The sequence below is a fragment of the Ovis canadensis genome, chromosome 26 (assembly GCF_042477335.2).
Source record: "Ovis canadensis isolate MfBH-ARS-UI-01 breed Bighorn chromosome 26, ARS-UI_OviCan_v2, whole genome shotgun sequence".
Lineage (NCBI taxonomy): Eukaryota > Metazoa > Chordata > Mammalia > Artiodactyla > Bovidae > Ovis > Ovis canadensis.
Window position 1 is genome coordinate 46,779,332 of NC_091270.1, and position 15,772 is coordinate 46,795,103.

The 15,772-nt window shown below is 40.0% G+C and overlaps 1 non-coding gene across 1 annotated transcript; it reads left to right on the plus strand.

The window, feature by feature from the left end:
* Positions 1–13,698: 13,698 nt before the first annotated feature.
* LOC138431169 (U6 spliceosomal RNA) lies at positions 13,699–13,801 on the plus strand. Its single transcript, XR_011253574.1, has one exon. It is a non-coding gene; the product is annotated as a U6 spliceosomal RNA (small nuclear RNA).
* The last annotated feature ends 1,971 nt before the right edge of the window (positions 13,802–15,772 follow it).

Below are 15,772 nucleotides of genomic sequence, written 5' to 3' on the forward strand. Positions count from 1 at the left end.
CAATAGCTATAACATGGAAGCAACCTAGATATCCATCGACAGATGAATGGATAAAGCAGCTGTGGTACATATACACAATAGAATACTACTCAGCCATGCAGAGGAATACACTTGAGTCAGTTCTAATGAGGTGAAGGAACCTAGAGGCTATCATACAAAGTGAAGTAAGTCAGAAAGAGAAATAGAAATATTGTATACTGACACATATATATGGAATATCAAAAGATGGCACTGAAGAACTTATTTTCAGGGCAGCAGTGGAGAAACGGATGCAGAAAGCAGACCTAAGGACATGGGGGGAGGGGAGGATGGAGAGGGTGAGATGTATGGTGAGAGGAACATGGAAATTTAGAATACCATACGTAAAGTAGATAGCCAGTGGGGATTTGCTGTGTGATGCAGGGAACTCAAACAAGGCCTCTGTGACAAGCTAGAAGGGTGGGATGGGAAGGGAGATGGAGGGGAGTTTTGGGAGGGAGGGGACATGGGTGTACCTGCGGCTGATTCTTCTTGATATATGACAGAAAACCATAAAATTCCTTCAAATTGTCCTTCAATTAAGAAAATTAAGTGGCAAAATAAAAAACCCACATAGCTATCAATAATTACCTTAAATGTTTATGGACTAAATGCTCCAATCAAAAGACACAAGAGTGGCAGATTGGATTTAAAAAAAGAAAACAAGAACCTTCAATAATTTTTTGATGACTGATTATTAAGAATAATATTTGCATATTATGAGGGCTTCCCTGATGGCTCCCATGGTAAAGCTTCTGCCTGCAATTCGGGAGACCCGGGTTCGATTCCTGGGTTGGGAAAGTGCCCTGGAGAAGGAAATGGCAATCCACTCCAGCACTCTTGCCTGGAAAATCCCATGGACGGAGGAGCCTTATAGGCTACAGTACATGGGGTCACAAATAGTCGGACATGACTGAGCGACTTCACTTGCATATTATGGATGAATGAATGGAAGTTTGAATAATGTTCTTCCTTTGGCTCTTTGTTTCTATCATTCCTTCTCTATAATCAGAAAGCCCTTTCCAGCCTCCTCCTTTTCTTATCTGAATCAGTTGGATGATATCATCAGCTGATATTCAAATGAACTGTATCATATCACCCACCTTCTCCCACACCAGAAGATTCCTCGGTGTCTCCAAGTGAAAATAATTGCTCCCTCCTCAGAGCTCTCATCATTAGAAACTTTTGGTGTCTTACACTCTAGTAACTCGAGTGTGTGACTCTTTTCTAGGAAAATGCTGAGTGTTTATTGAGGATTGTTCAAGGAGAGTAATACAGGAGTCCTCTATAAGAACACGGCTTTCTACAGGGAAAGGGCTCAAGAAGTGCCAAGCTAATCCAATCACTCATTTGTTCAGTCACTTAACTATTTATTGAACCTCCACTAAGGCCCAGGAAGCTCTTCTAGGAATAAAATGGTATACAAGACACAGTCTCTGTCTTTACAAAACCTACAGTAAATGACACAGAAGAATTAACCAGCAATCATGTTAGGGTGAGAGGTATTCTGGTAATGTGGAGTAAAGGGGCACCTATAGCAGGCTTGCTGAATTAAGGAAGGGCTTCTTAGACAAAGTGGGTACTCAAGCGGAGTCCCAAAGATGACTGTGGCTCAGATCATCAGTGTCTCACAGCAAAATTCAGGCTTAAACTGGAAAAACTGGGGCAAACCACTAGGCCAGCCAGGTACAACTTCAATCAAATCTCCTAAGAATATACAGTGGAGGTGACAAATAGATTCAAGGCATTAGATCCAGTAAACAGAGTGCCTGAAGAACTATGGACAGAGGTCTTTGGCACTGAACAGGAGGTAGCAAACAAAACCATCCCAAAGCAACAAGGCAAAGGGGTTGTCTGAGGAGGCTTTACAAATAGCTGAAGAAAGAAGAGAAGCTGAAGCTCCAATACTTTGGCTACCTGATGTGAACAGCTGACTCACTGGAAAAGACGCTGATGCTGGGAAAGACTGAAGACAGAAGATGAGGGCAACAGAGGATGAGATGGTTGGATGGCATCACCAATGCAGTGAACATGAACTTGGGCAAACTCCGGGAGGTGGTGAGGGGCAGGGAAGCCTGGCATTCTGCAGTCCATGGGGTTGTGATGAGTAGGACATGACCAGGCAACTCAACAACAACAACAAAGATGAGTAGAAATTAGCCTAGGCCAAGAAAGCAGAGGAAAAGCTTGTAAAAATGCTGAGTTGATCCAGAGAATAGCAGACTCGGGGAACAGAAAGGGTTAGGTGTGGTGGAGAGTAACTGGCAGGTGGAGGGGAGACCAGAGCTAGATTAAAGGCAAAGTGGGGAACTTCCCTGGTAGTCCAGTGTGTTACACTCCATGCCCCCAGTGCAGGGGCCTGGGCTCGAATCCTGGTCAGAGAACTAGATCCCACATCCCACAACTAAAGATCCTGTGTGTCACAACTAAAGCCTGGCACAGCCAAATAAATAAGTAAAGATTAAAAAAAAATAAAGGCAGAGGGAAACCACTGAATTGGAGAATTACATGACTGGACTTGTATTTTAGAAAGTTCTGTTTTATAGATAAGTTCATTTGTACCATATTTTTTAGGTTGCTCATATAAGCAATATCAGGCAATATTTGTCTATGTCTGACTTATTTCACTTAGTATGATAATCTCGAGGTCCATCCATGTTGCCACAAATAGAAATAGACTCCCATACATAAAAGATAAACTTATGGTTACCAAAGGGGAACGGTGGGGGGCAGGGATACATTGGATGTTTGGGACTGATATATACACACTAATATATTTAAACTATATAACAAAGAAGGGCCTACTATATAGCACAGGGTACACTGCTCAATATTCTGTAACAATCTAAATGGGAAAAGAATTTGAAAAGAATAGATACATGTAAAAATAAAAGTAAAAATAAAGTCAATTAGACCATTTTAAAAAAAAGGAAGTTCCCTCTGGCTAGAAAAATGAAAGCACAAATAAATGAAAATAAAAGAGGACTTCCATGTAGAATGTAAAAGTTAAACTCCCTCACCTTGCATTTCTCCCTCTGTGTATATATTTCCTGAGATTTACCATTTGTCCCCAGGGTAAAGTGTATTGAGAATTTTGTCCTTTGGTCAATTTTTTTCTATGAGACTTTAATAGTCTTCTCAGGTTGTTTAGAATTAATGAGGCAAATGTCCTCAATCAAGAAGCAATTTAAGAACATGCTGCTAATTTCAATGAGTTCTGTAAATGAACTAATTTAATACCAGTTGACCTTTTTATTTAGGGAGAATGATTTGTGGCTGTATTTTCCTGATTTGTGCCTATAAGCCTTGGCAGTCTGAATGAGCATTTTGAGCCCAGGGGTAAACATTAATCATGGTACAAGGATGGTATATTTTCAAGTGGAGCATGGAACATTCACTTTAGTGAGTGGAGGCTTGTATTTTAAAAGGAAGGTCTTGACTGCTTTTATTAAAATAGAAAGCTTTAATAAAATAAGGAATACTATGTAACTGTCTCTGGATATCCTCAGGGGTTTGGTTCCAGGGCCCCTGTGGACACCAAAATCCATGGGATGCTCAAGTCTCTTACACAAAATAGCATAGGATTTGCACATAGCCTATGCATATCCTGTCATATTTTAAATCATCTGTAGATTACTTATAATGCCTCATACAATGTAAATGCTATGTAAATAGTTACCAGCATGTGGCAAATTCAAGTTTTGCTTTTTGGAACTTTCTGGATTCATCCTCCTCTGCCTCCCCCCTCCCCCCCACCAAGTATTTTTGATCCCAGGTTTGGTTGAATCCACTGTACTTCTTTGGTGATAATGAACAGGTAGACAAATGCTAAATCAGAATATGAGATTTTAAACATATCCTAGAGATTTTGCTACCCTATCTTAAAAAAAATTTTTTTAACCTTTTTAGAGCTGGGATGGTACCAATTTCTTTTTTAATTCATTAGCATAAATGAAAATCTCACTTCTGAATAAGACTCATGCACACTGATTGATACTTTAAGGACCCTGTCATTTCTCCTGTCTTTTACCACTTTGCCTAGCAAAGAGCCAACGGTTCTGTAGAATTTTCTCTAAGATTAAGCCATCAGTAGGAATGTGTCTTTTACTGATGAGTTTTGTATGAAGGGCTTTGCCTTAAGCCAGCAAATCTGCAGATCTATAAGCAATGAGAATATTTGACAATACCATCATACCAATAAAAGGAGAAAATATTATTTCTGCCGCTGAAGCAGTTCCCATTTAATGGGAAGTTTTGTTATAAGCGTGGTTTAGTGCTGTCGAATTCAGGCTGAATCAGCAGCTTTCAAGACCCTGATAGACTCAGTCTCTTGCAAGGGGACGCACAACTGAACTGAAAAAATCAGGATGAGGTAGAATTTCTTTGAAAAGAGGTAAAAAGCACTAGCCATAACGAAAAGAGTTAATAAAATGACTACATTAACATTATGAACTCCTATTCTTAAAAGGATACCATCAATAGAGCCAAAAACAAGACTCGGCAAAATAGAATATTGTCAAGGGGAACAAGATGGTGGAGGAGTAGGTGGACGTGGAGTACATCTCTCTCAAAGTATACATCAGGAATACACCTTCAGACACAGAAGTGCATGCAGAACACCAGGGCAGGAGAACAGACAGGAGTATCTGACCAGTGGAAAAGAATATATAGACCCACGCAAAACTCGGTAGGACAAGGAACTAGAGGGGAAAACAGGAGTGTTCGTAGGACTGGACCTGCTCTCAGCAGGTGTGGGAACTGAACCAAGGGTCCACTCCCCACATGAGGGCAATTGTCTGAGTCAGAGGAGAAACATTTAAGGCTGAGAGTAAAACAGCTGATCTGTGTCAGCCTAAAAGAATGAGCATCAGACAGTCCTTGCCACAGCCATACATATCCTGGACAGGGATGCAGGTCCTCTGGAAGGCGCAGCAGCTGGGAGCTGGAAATTAGGGGGATTGTGGAGCAATCCCAGGGAAAGGACTGCTGTTGATTGTGGAGAGATGGATTGAGGGGATGTGAGGAAGGAGACTGTGATGAGAAATGCCTGTGGAGGAAAGCCAGGCAGCCATGGAAGCAAGGCAATACTGCTGAGTCATGCATAGGGGTTGGAGCCATCACCATAGCCTCTCTCCCCACGCACCAGCATCTGCAGCTGAACAATAGAGAGGCTGATCCATCAAAGGCCTGACGCACTGAACTACAGAGTACCCCACTCAGGGTGCCCCTGTAAGTGCCTGACTCACTGATCTACAGAGTAGACCCCAGGCAAGGGAGCCCTCTAAGTGCCTAAAAGGCAGAGCTACAGAGAAAGCCAAAGAGGCCTTCTGATCCCCAGCTACAAGAGGCTCGAAAAAAGACTCAGATAGGGCCATAACTCCTGCGGCAGAGGCAGTCCATGTCCCTGCACACTTTGCACTGCCACAAGCCAAGCAGCTGCACCACACTCACGCTCAACTGTCACTGGGGCAGAGCTGCCACAGGCAAAAAAATATCTTGCATCTATGCACACAAGGTTACTTCGATTGTGTCCAACTGTTTCCGACCCTGTAGCCTGTGGCCTGCCAGGCTTCTCTGCCAGGGGGGTTCTCCAGGCAAGAATACTGGAGTGTACTGGCCAATACTGGTTGCCATACCCTTCTAGAGCACTATATTTCCTGCTGCCCTAGCTGCCAACTCTCCTGAGTACCTGGTGCTGCCAGAGCCCCTGCAACCCAAGCAGCTGCACCACCTCCACACCTGGCCTTCACTGGGGCAGACCCAAGTCCTCCAGGGCAGCCTCAGGAGCAAACCCCGGTGGACGACCCACATGCAGATGTGGAAATAAAACCACAATTGAAACCCAGGAGCAGTGTAGCTAAGGAAGACCCAAAACCTTTCCACCAACTGTACAAGCTGCAGATTAAATCCACACGATCAACTAGGCAGACTCTGTGTCTATGGAATATATAAAAGGACATTGAGAAGTCACAAAAGAAAACACACTAGTTCTGGTAGCTGTGGACATTGGAGGCAAGAACACGCAGGAGTAGGACCAGATTAAAATCTGAGCTGCCCCCACAACAGGTCCTGAGATCAGCACAGTGTTAGAGGGCATCCTAGGGAGGCGAGGTGGACTGTGACTCCCAGCGAGGGAAAGGACTTTGACAGCAGTGACTCAAGAAAAACATTTATTAGTCTTACATTTTCACTTGCTCTATAGATTCTTTTGGATTTCTTTTTTCTTTTTCTTTATTCCCTTTGTTGTAGTTGTCAGTTTTATTGGCACTATGAAATCTAATTAAGCTTCTGAAGCTTTTTTTTCCCCTCAGTCACACTTTTTATTGTTGTTATAAACCTCTGCCTCTACATTGGGCTTTTGCAGTTCTTTGGAGTTTTCCTTTTTTTCCTCTTTATTTATTTATTTATTTTAACCTATTATTATGTTTTCTACATTTATTCCTTTGTTTGCTTTTCCTTCTATTCTTTTCCCCTTACAGTTAATCTTTAATGTATACAATATACACATATATGTATATGTGTATTTTCCATTTTTTAAATTATTTTTTGCCTGATTTTGTAACTGCCATTTGTCTGGGGTTCAACTTTGGTTTCTTGTTTTTGAGTATTTGTTTTAATCTCACTTAATGCCATAACAAACCACATGTGGAATCTTTGTTCCTGATCAGAGATCAAGACCTGAGCCTTTGGAGTGGAGCACTGACTCCAAGACTCTGGACTACCAGAGAACTAACCCCAGGGAGTATCAAATAGTGAGAACTCACACAAAGGATACCACTCACAGCACCCAGCATCACCCAAATTCCAGTAGCACCCTGTGCAGGACTCCTCATCTAAACAACAAACAAAACAAAAATACAAAACCAATCATCAGTAGACAGGATTACCACCTCACTCAGCCTTGCCCATCAGAGGAAAAACAAGGAAACAAACAAACAAAAACTCAGCACAAATCTCACCCTATACTAAGATTACACAAACCACTGGACCAACCTTAGGAGCCCAGAAACCAAAAGGAAGAAAGAATTCAACCTTGAAGCCTTGGAAGAGGAGACCTCAAACACAATAAGTTAAAAAAAAAAAAAAAAGAAAGAAAAGGCAGAGAAATGCTACACAAATGAAAGAACAAACTAGAGATGCAGAAGACCAAATAAATGAAGAAGAAATAGGCAAACTATCTGAAAAAGAATTCAGAATAAGGATAGTAAATGATCAAAAAGCTTGAAAACAAAATGGAGAAAATGCAAGAATCAATTAGCAAAGCCCTAGAAGAATTAAAGAATAAACATTCAGAGACAAACAAGACAATTACTGAAATTAAAAATAGTCTGGAAGGAATCAATAGCAGAATATCTGAAGCAGAAGAACCAATCAGTGAGCTGGAAGATAAAATGGTGGAAATAACTTCTGAAGAGCACAATAAAGTAAAAAGAATGAAAAGAACTGAGGATAGTCTCAGAGACCTCTGGGACAATATCAAATGCACAAACATTTGAATTATATGGGTCCCCGAAGAAGAAGAGAAAAAAAAAGGGTATGAGAAACTTTTTGAAGAGATTATAGTTGGAAATTATCCCAGCATGTAAAAGGAAATAGTCAATCAAGTCCAAGAGGCACAAAGAGTCCCATACAGGATAAGCCCAAGGAGAAACATGCCAAGCCACATACTAATCAAACTAACAAAGACTAAACACAAAGAAAGAATATTAAAGCAGAATGGGAAAAGCAAAAAGTAACAAACAAGGGAAACCCCATACATTTAACAGCTGATCATTCAGCAGAGACTCTGCAGGCCAGAAGGGAATGGCAGGATAGATTTAAAGTACTGAAAGGGAAAAGTCTGTAACCAAGATTACTATACCCGATGAGGATTTCATTAAAAACTGATAGATAAATTAAAACTTTTCAGACAAGCAAAAGTTAAGAGAATTCAGTACCACTAAGCCAGCTTTGCAACAAATGTTAAAAAGACTTATATAGCCTAGAAATACAAGAGAAGGAAAAAGATCTACAAAATCAACTCCAAACAATTAAGAAAGTGGCAATAGGAACATACATATCAATAACTACTTTAAACGTAAATGGATTAAATGCTTCAACCAAAAGACACAGACTTCCTGAATGGATACAAATATAAGACCCATGTATATGCTGTCTACAAGAAACCCACATCAGACCTCAAGACACATACAGATTGAAAGTGAGAAGACGGAAAAATGTATTCCATGCAAATAGGAAGCAAAAGAAAGCTGGAGTAGCAATCCTCATATCAGACAAAATAGACCTTAAAATAAAGAAGATTACAAGAGATAAGGAAGGACACTACACAATGATCAGGGGATCAATCCAAGAGGAAGACATAACAATTGTAAATATCTATGCACCCATCATAGGAGCACCTCAATACATAAGACAAACATGGACAGACATAAAAGGAGAAATTGACAGTAACACAATAACAGTAGGAGACTTTAACACCCCATTCACACCAATGGACAGATCATCAAAACAGAAAATAAGGAAACACAAGTCTTAAATGATACATTAGATTAAATGGATATCATTGATATCTTCAGGACATTCCATTCAAATGCAGAAGAACACACCTTCTTCTCAAGTGCACATGGAACATTCACCAGGATAGACTACATTGTGGGTCAAAAATGAAGACTCAGTAAATTTAAGAAAATTTAAATTGTATGAAGCATCTTCTCCAACCTCAGTACTATGAGACTAGATATCATTTACAAGGAAAGAAAAAAAAAACTGTAAGAAACACAAACACATGAATTTTAAACAATACATTTCTAAATAACCGACAGGTTACTGAAGACGTCAAAAGGGAAATCAAAAAATTTTGGGAAGCAAATGACAATGAACACACAACTCAAAACCTATGGGATGTAGCAAAAGCAATTCTAAGAGGGAAGTTTATAGCAACACAATCCTACCTCAAGAAACAAGAAAAACATCGAGGGGATAACCTAACTTTATACCTAAAACAACTGGTAAAAGAAGAGCAATGAAACCCCAAAATTAGTAGAAGGAAAGAAATCATAAAGATTCAAGCAGAAATAAATGAAAAAGAAATGGAAGAAACCATAGTAAAGATTAATAAAACTAAAAGCTGTTTCTTTGAGAAGATAAAATTGACAAATCTTTGGCCAGACTTCTCAAGAGAAAAAGAGAGAAGAACGAAATCAACAAAATTATAAGTGAAAAAGGGAAGGTTACAACAGATAATGCAGAAATTCAAGGGTTATAAGAAATTATTATGAACGACTATATTGCAATAAAATGGATAACCTGGAAGACATGGACAGATTCTTATAAAAGATCAATGTTCCAAGACTGAACCAGGAAGAAATACAAATTATGAACAACCCAAATACAAGCACTGAAATTGAAGCTGTGATAAAAAAATCTCCCAAAAAACAAAAGCCCAGAACCAGACGGCATCACAGGAGCATTCTACCAAACATTAAGAGAAGAGCTAATGCCTGTCATTTTAAAACTCTTTTTAAAAATTGCAGAGGAAGGAACAATGCCAAACTCATTCTACGAGGCCACCGTCACCCTGATACCAAAATCAGACAAAGATAACACACAAAAAAGAAAACTGCAGGCCAATATCACTGATGAACATGAATGCAAAAATCCTTAACAAAATTTTAGCAAACAGAATGCAGCAACACATCAAAAAGCTCATACACCATGATCAAGTTTGGTTTATGCCAGGGATGCAAGGATTCTTCAATATACTCAAATCAATCAATGTGATACACCATATCAACAAATTGAAGGATAAAAGCCGTATGATCATCTCAATAGATGCAGAAAAAGCCTTTAACAAAATACAGCACCCATTTATGATTGCTGCTGCTGCTGCTAAGTCGCCTCAGTCATGTCCGACTCTGTGCGATCCCATAGATGGCAGGCCACCAGACTCCACCATCCCTGGGATGCTCCAGGCAAGGACACTGGAGTGGGTTGCCATTTCCCTCTCCAATGCTTGAAAGTGAAAAGTGAAAGTGAAGTCACTCAGTCATCTCCTACTCTTTGCGATCCCATGGACTGCAGCCTACCAGGCTGCTCCGTCCATGGAATTTTCCAGGCAAGAGTACTGGAGTGGGTTGCCATTGCCTTCTCCACCTTTTATGATTAAAACTCTTCAAAAAATGAGCATAGAAGGAACCTGTTCAGTTCAGTTCAATCGCTCAGTCATGTCCGACTCTTTGCGACCCCATGAATCGCAGCACACCAGGCCTCCCTGTCCATCACCAACTCCCAGAGTTCACTCTAACTCACTTCCATCAATAAGTGATGCCATCCAGCCATCTCATCCTCTGTCGTCCCCTTTCCCTCCTGCCCCCAATTCTTCCTAGCATCAGAGTCTTTTCCGATGAATCAACTCTTTGCAAGAGGTGGCCAAAGTACTGGAGTTTCAGCTTTAGCTGAACTCCTTCCAAAGAACACCCTACCTCAACGTAATAATGGCCATATATAAGGAGTACATCAAGGCTGTATATTGTCATCCTGCTTATCTAACTTATATGCAGAGTACATCATGAGAAACACTGGACTGGAAGAAGCACAAGCTGGAATCAAGATTGCTAGGAGAAATGTCAGTAACCTCAGATATGCAGATGACACCACCCTTATGGCAGAAAGTGAAGAGGAACCAAAAAGCCTCTTGATGAAAGTGAAAGAGGAGAGTGAAAAAGTTGGTTTAAATGTTAGCTTTCTCAACATTCAGAAAACTAAGATCATGGCATCTGGTCCCATCACTTCATGGGAAATAGATGGGGAAACAGTGGAAACAGTGCCAGACTTTATTTTGGGGGGCTCCAAAATCACTGTGGATGCTGACTGCAGCCATGAAATTAAAAGATCCTTACTCCTTGGGAGAAAAGTTATGACCAACCTAGATAGCATATTCAAAAGCAGAGATGTGACTTTCCCGACTAAGGTCCGTCTAGTCAAGGCTATGGTTTTTCCAGTGGTCATGTATGGATGTGAGAGTTGGACTGTGAAGAAAGCTGAGCCCGGAGAATTGATGCTTTTGAACTGCGGCATTGGAGAAGACTCTTAAGAGTCATTAGCACTGCAAGGATATCCAAATAGTCCATTCTAAAGGCAGAGTACATCATGGAAACTCTGGACTGGAAGAAACACAAGTTGGAACCAAGATTGCCTGGAGAAATATCAATCACCTCAGATATGCAGATGACACCAACCTTATGGCAGAAAGTGAAGAGAAACTAAAAAGCCTCTTGATGAAAGTGAAAGTGGAGAGTGAAAACGTTGGCTTAAAGCTCAACATTCAGAAAATGAAGATCATGGCATCTGGTCCCATCACTTCATGGGAAATAGATGGGGAAACAGTGGAAACAGTGTCAGACTTTATTTTTTTGGGCTCCAGAGTCACTGCAGATGGTGACTGCAGCCATGAAATTAAAAGACACTTACTCCTTGGAAGAAAAGTTATGACTAACCTAGATAGCATATTCAAAAGCAGAGACATTACTTTGCTGAGTAAGGTCCGTCTAGTCAAGGCTATGGTTTTTCCAGTGGTCATGTATGGATGTGAGAGTTGGACTGTGAAGAAGGCTGAGCACCACAGAATTGATGCTTTTGAACTGTGGTGTTGGAGAAGACTCTTAAGAGTCCCTTGGAGTGCAAGGAGATACAACCAGTCCATTCTAAAGGAGATCAGCCCTAGGTGTACCTTGGAAGGAATGATGCTAAAGCTGAAACTCCAGTACTTTGGCCACCTCATGCGAAGAATTGACTCATTGGAGAAGACTCTGATGCTGGGAGGGATTGGGGACAGGAGGAGAAGGGGACGACAGAGGATGAGATGGCTGGATGGCATCACTGTCTCGATGGACGTGAGTCTGAGTGAACTCCGGGAGTTGGTGATGGACATGGAGGCCTGGCGTGCTGCAATTCATGGTGTCACAAAGAGTCGGACATGACTGCGCGACTGAACTGAACTGGACTGAACTGAACTGATGGCAAACAATATTCTCAATGATGAAAAAATGAAAGTATGCCCCCTAAGATCAGGAACAATACAAGGGTGTCCACTTTCAGCACTATTGTTCAACATAGTTCTCGAAGTCCTAGCTACAGCAAACAGAAAAGAAAAAGAAATAAAAGGAATCCAGATTGGAAATGAAGAAGTAAATTCTCATTGTTTGCAGATGACACTGTACATAGGAAACCCTAAAGATAGTATCAGAAAATTACTAGACCTAATAAGTGAATTTAGCAAAGTTACAGGATACAAAATTAAAACACAGAAATCACTTGCATTTCTATATACTATCAATGAAAAATCAGGAAGAGAGATTAAGGAATCAATCCCATTCACCGTTGCAACAAAAGAATTAAATATCTAGGAATAAACTTACCTAAGGAGACAAAAGAACTGTACACAGAAAATTATAAGACACCAATGAAAGAAATCAAAGACAATATAAAGAAATGGAGAGATACTCCATGTTCCTGGGTAGGAAGAATCAATATTCTGAAATTGAATATACTACCAAATGCAATCTACAGATTCAATGCAATCCCTATCAAATTACCAATGACATTTTTCACAGAACTAGAACAAAAAATTTCACAATTCATATGGAAACACAAAAGACCCCGAATAGTCAAAGCAGTCTTGTGAAAGAAGTCTTGTAAAGAAAGCTGGAGGAATCAACCTTCCTGACTTCAGATTATACTACAAAGCTACAGTCATCAAGGCAGTAAGGTACTTGCCCCAAAACAGAAATATAGATCAATGGAACAAGATAGAAAGTACAGAAATAAACCAATGCACCTATGGGTAACTTATTTTTGACAAAGGTGGCAAGAATATACAATGGAGCAAAGAGAGCCTCTTCAGTAAATGGTGCTGGGAAAACTGGACAGCTACATGTAAAATAATGAAATTAGAACACTTCCTAACACCATACACAAAGATAAATTCAAAATGGATTAAAACCAAAATGTAAGACCAGAAACTATAAAACTCTTAGAGGAAAACAGGCAGAACACTCCACTCGATGACATAAAGTAAGATCCTCTATGACCCACCTCCTTAAGTAATGAAAATTTAAAAAAAAAAAGTAAATAAGTGGGACCTGATTAAACCTAAAAGCTTTTGTATAGCAAAGGAAACTATAAGCAAGGTGAAAAGACAGCCCTCAGAATGGGAGAAAATAATAGCAAATGAAACAACTGACAAAGGATTAATTTCCGAAATATACAAGCAGCTCATACAACTCAATACCAGAAAAACAAACAACCCAATAAAAAAGTGGGAAAAAGATCTAAACAGACATTTCTCCAAAGAAGACATACAGATGACTAACAAACACATGAAAAGATGCTCAACGTCACTCATTATTAGAGAAATGCAGATCAAAACTACAATGAGGTATCACCTCACACCAGTCAGTCTGACCATCATCAAAAAGTCTACAAACAATAAGTGCTGGAGAGGGCCTGGAGAAAAGGGAATGCTCTTGCACTGTTGGTGGGAATGTAAATTGATACAGCCACTATGGAAGACAGTATGGAGAGTCCTTAAAAAGGTAGGAATAAAACCATCATATGACATAGCAATCTCACTCATAGGCATATACCTTGAGGAAACCAAAATTTAAAAAGACACATGCATAGTCGCTTCAGCAGCACATATACTAAAATTGGAACAATGCAGAGAAGATTAGCATGGCCCCTGCGCAAGGATGACATACAAATTCATGAAGCATTCCATATTTTAAAAATAAATAAATAAAATAAAAAGACACATGCATCCCATTGTTCATTGCAGCACTATTTACAATAGCTGGATCATGGAAGCAACCGTAGATGTCCATCAACAGATGAGCGGATAAAGAAGTTGTGGTACATATACACAATGGAATATTACTCAGCCATGAAAAGGAACAGCTTTGAGTCAGTTCTATCATGAGGTGGATGAACCCAGAACCTATTATACAGACTTAAGCAAGTCAGAAAGGTAAAGATAAACATCATAAGATAAAGAAAAACATCATATTCTAATGCATACATTCAGAATCGAGAAAAATGGTTCTGAAGAATTACTTACAGGGCAGCAATGGAGAAACAGACATAGAGAATAGACTTATTGACATGGGGAGAGGGGAGGAGAGGGTGAGATGTATGGAGAGAGTAACAGGGAAACTTACATTGCCATATGTAAAATAGATAGCCAATGGGAATCTGCTATATGGCTCAGGAAACTCAAACAGGGGCACTGTATCAACCTAGAGGGTTGGGATGGAGAGGGATATGGGAGGGAAGTTCAAAAGGAAGGGGATATATGTATACCTATGGCTGCTTCATGTTGAGGTTTGACAGAAAACAAGAAAATTCTGTAAAGCAATTATCCTTCAACTAAAAAAAAAAAAAAAAAGAATTTTGGCTACACCCATAACTACCAAAGGGCTTGTGTCAAGAATAAAAACAGAACTTCTGCCATATTATAGAAAAAATGGCCAAAAAGTTTGAGTAAGCGTTTTGGGAAAGAGAAAAATCCAGTAGTCAGTAATATTTGAGAAGGAGTTCATATCCCTGAGCCATCAAGGCAATGCAAATTAAACTGTAGGATGTCATTATGCCCACCAGATTGGCACAAACTAACAAACTAAACAATACTATCTTGTTTGGCCCAAACCAAGAGAAACAGGAACTCATGCTGCCGGTAGGAGTACAACTGTTGAAACAGCATTGAAAACCAACTTGGCATCACCTAGGAAAGCTGAAGATACATGTAGCCTGTGACTCAGGATTTCCACCCCAAAGTGAGAAAGTCATGCACGTAGATTTGCTCATATGTTGCTTCAGTTACAAAATCTGGAAGAGAGCTGGGTTTTGTTTCGTTTGGATGTGAGAGAGTCTGGAGCAAATGTAGGGTGGAGAATTAGGGAGGGAATAAAGGGCCTTGTGCACAAAGAGATAGAAAGGGAGGAGAGAGTGAAGGAAAGAAGACAGGAAAGATGGAGAGAAGAAAGGAAGGAAGGATGAACAGGAGGAGACAGGAGGGGTGTGTAGGAAGGGACCTTGTCTGTGAGGCTCTTTGCAAAATGAACTCTCCTTGAAGAAATGGAAAAATGCTATTTTGATGCTCTGCAAACCAGATAATATTCTTTTATTTTTATGAGATACTACCTGGACTAAAGAAATCATTTCTTAAATTAGATGCTGTGGTCTTTTTTTTTTTTTTAATTGAAGCGTAATTGATTTACAGTGTTTCAGGTGTTCAGAAAAATGATTCATTTATGTATTTTTTTCAGATTCTTTTCCATTATAGGTTATTACAAGATATTGGATAGAGTTCCCTGTGCTATACTGTAGGTCCTTGTTGTTTATCTATTTTATATACAGTAATGGGTATCTCAAATAGTCAATCTAATCACACGGACCACAGCCTGGTCTAACTCAATGAAATTAAGCCATGACCTGTGGGGCCACCCAAGACAGGTGGGTCGTGGTGGAGAGGTCTGACAGAATGTGGTCCACTGGAGAAGGGAATGGCAAACCACTTCACTATTCTTGCCTTGAGAACCACATGAACCGTATGAAAAGGAAAATGATAGGGTACTGAAAAAGGAACTCCCCAGGTCGGTAGGTGCCCAATATGCTACTGGAGAAATAACTCCAGAAAGAATGAAGGGATGGAGCCAAAGCAAAAACAACACCCAGCTGTGGATGTGACTGGTGATAGAAG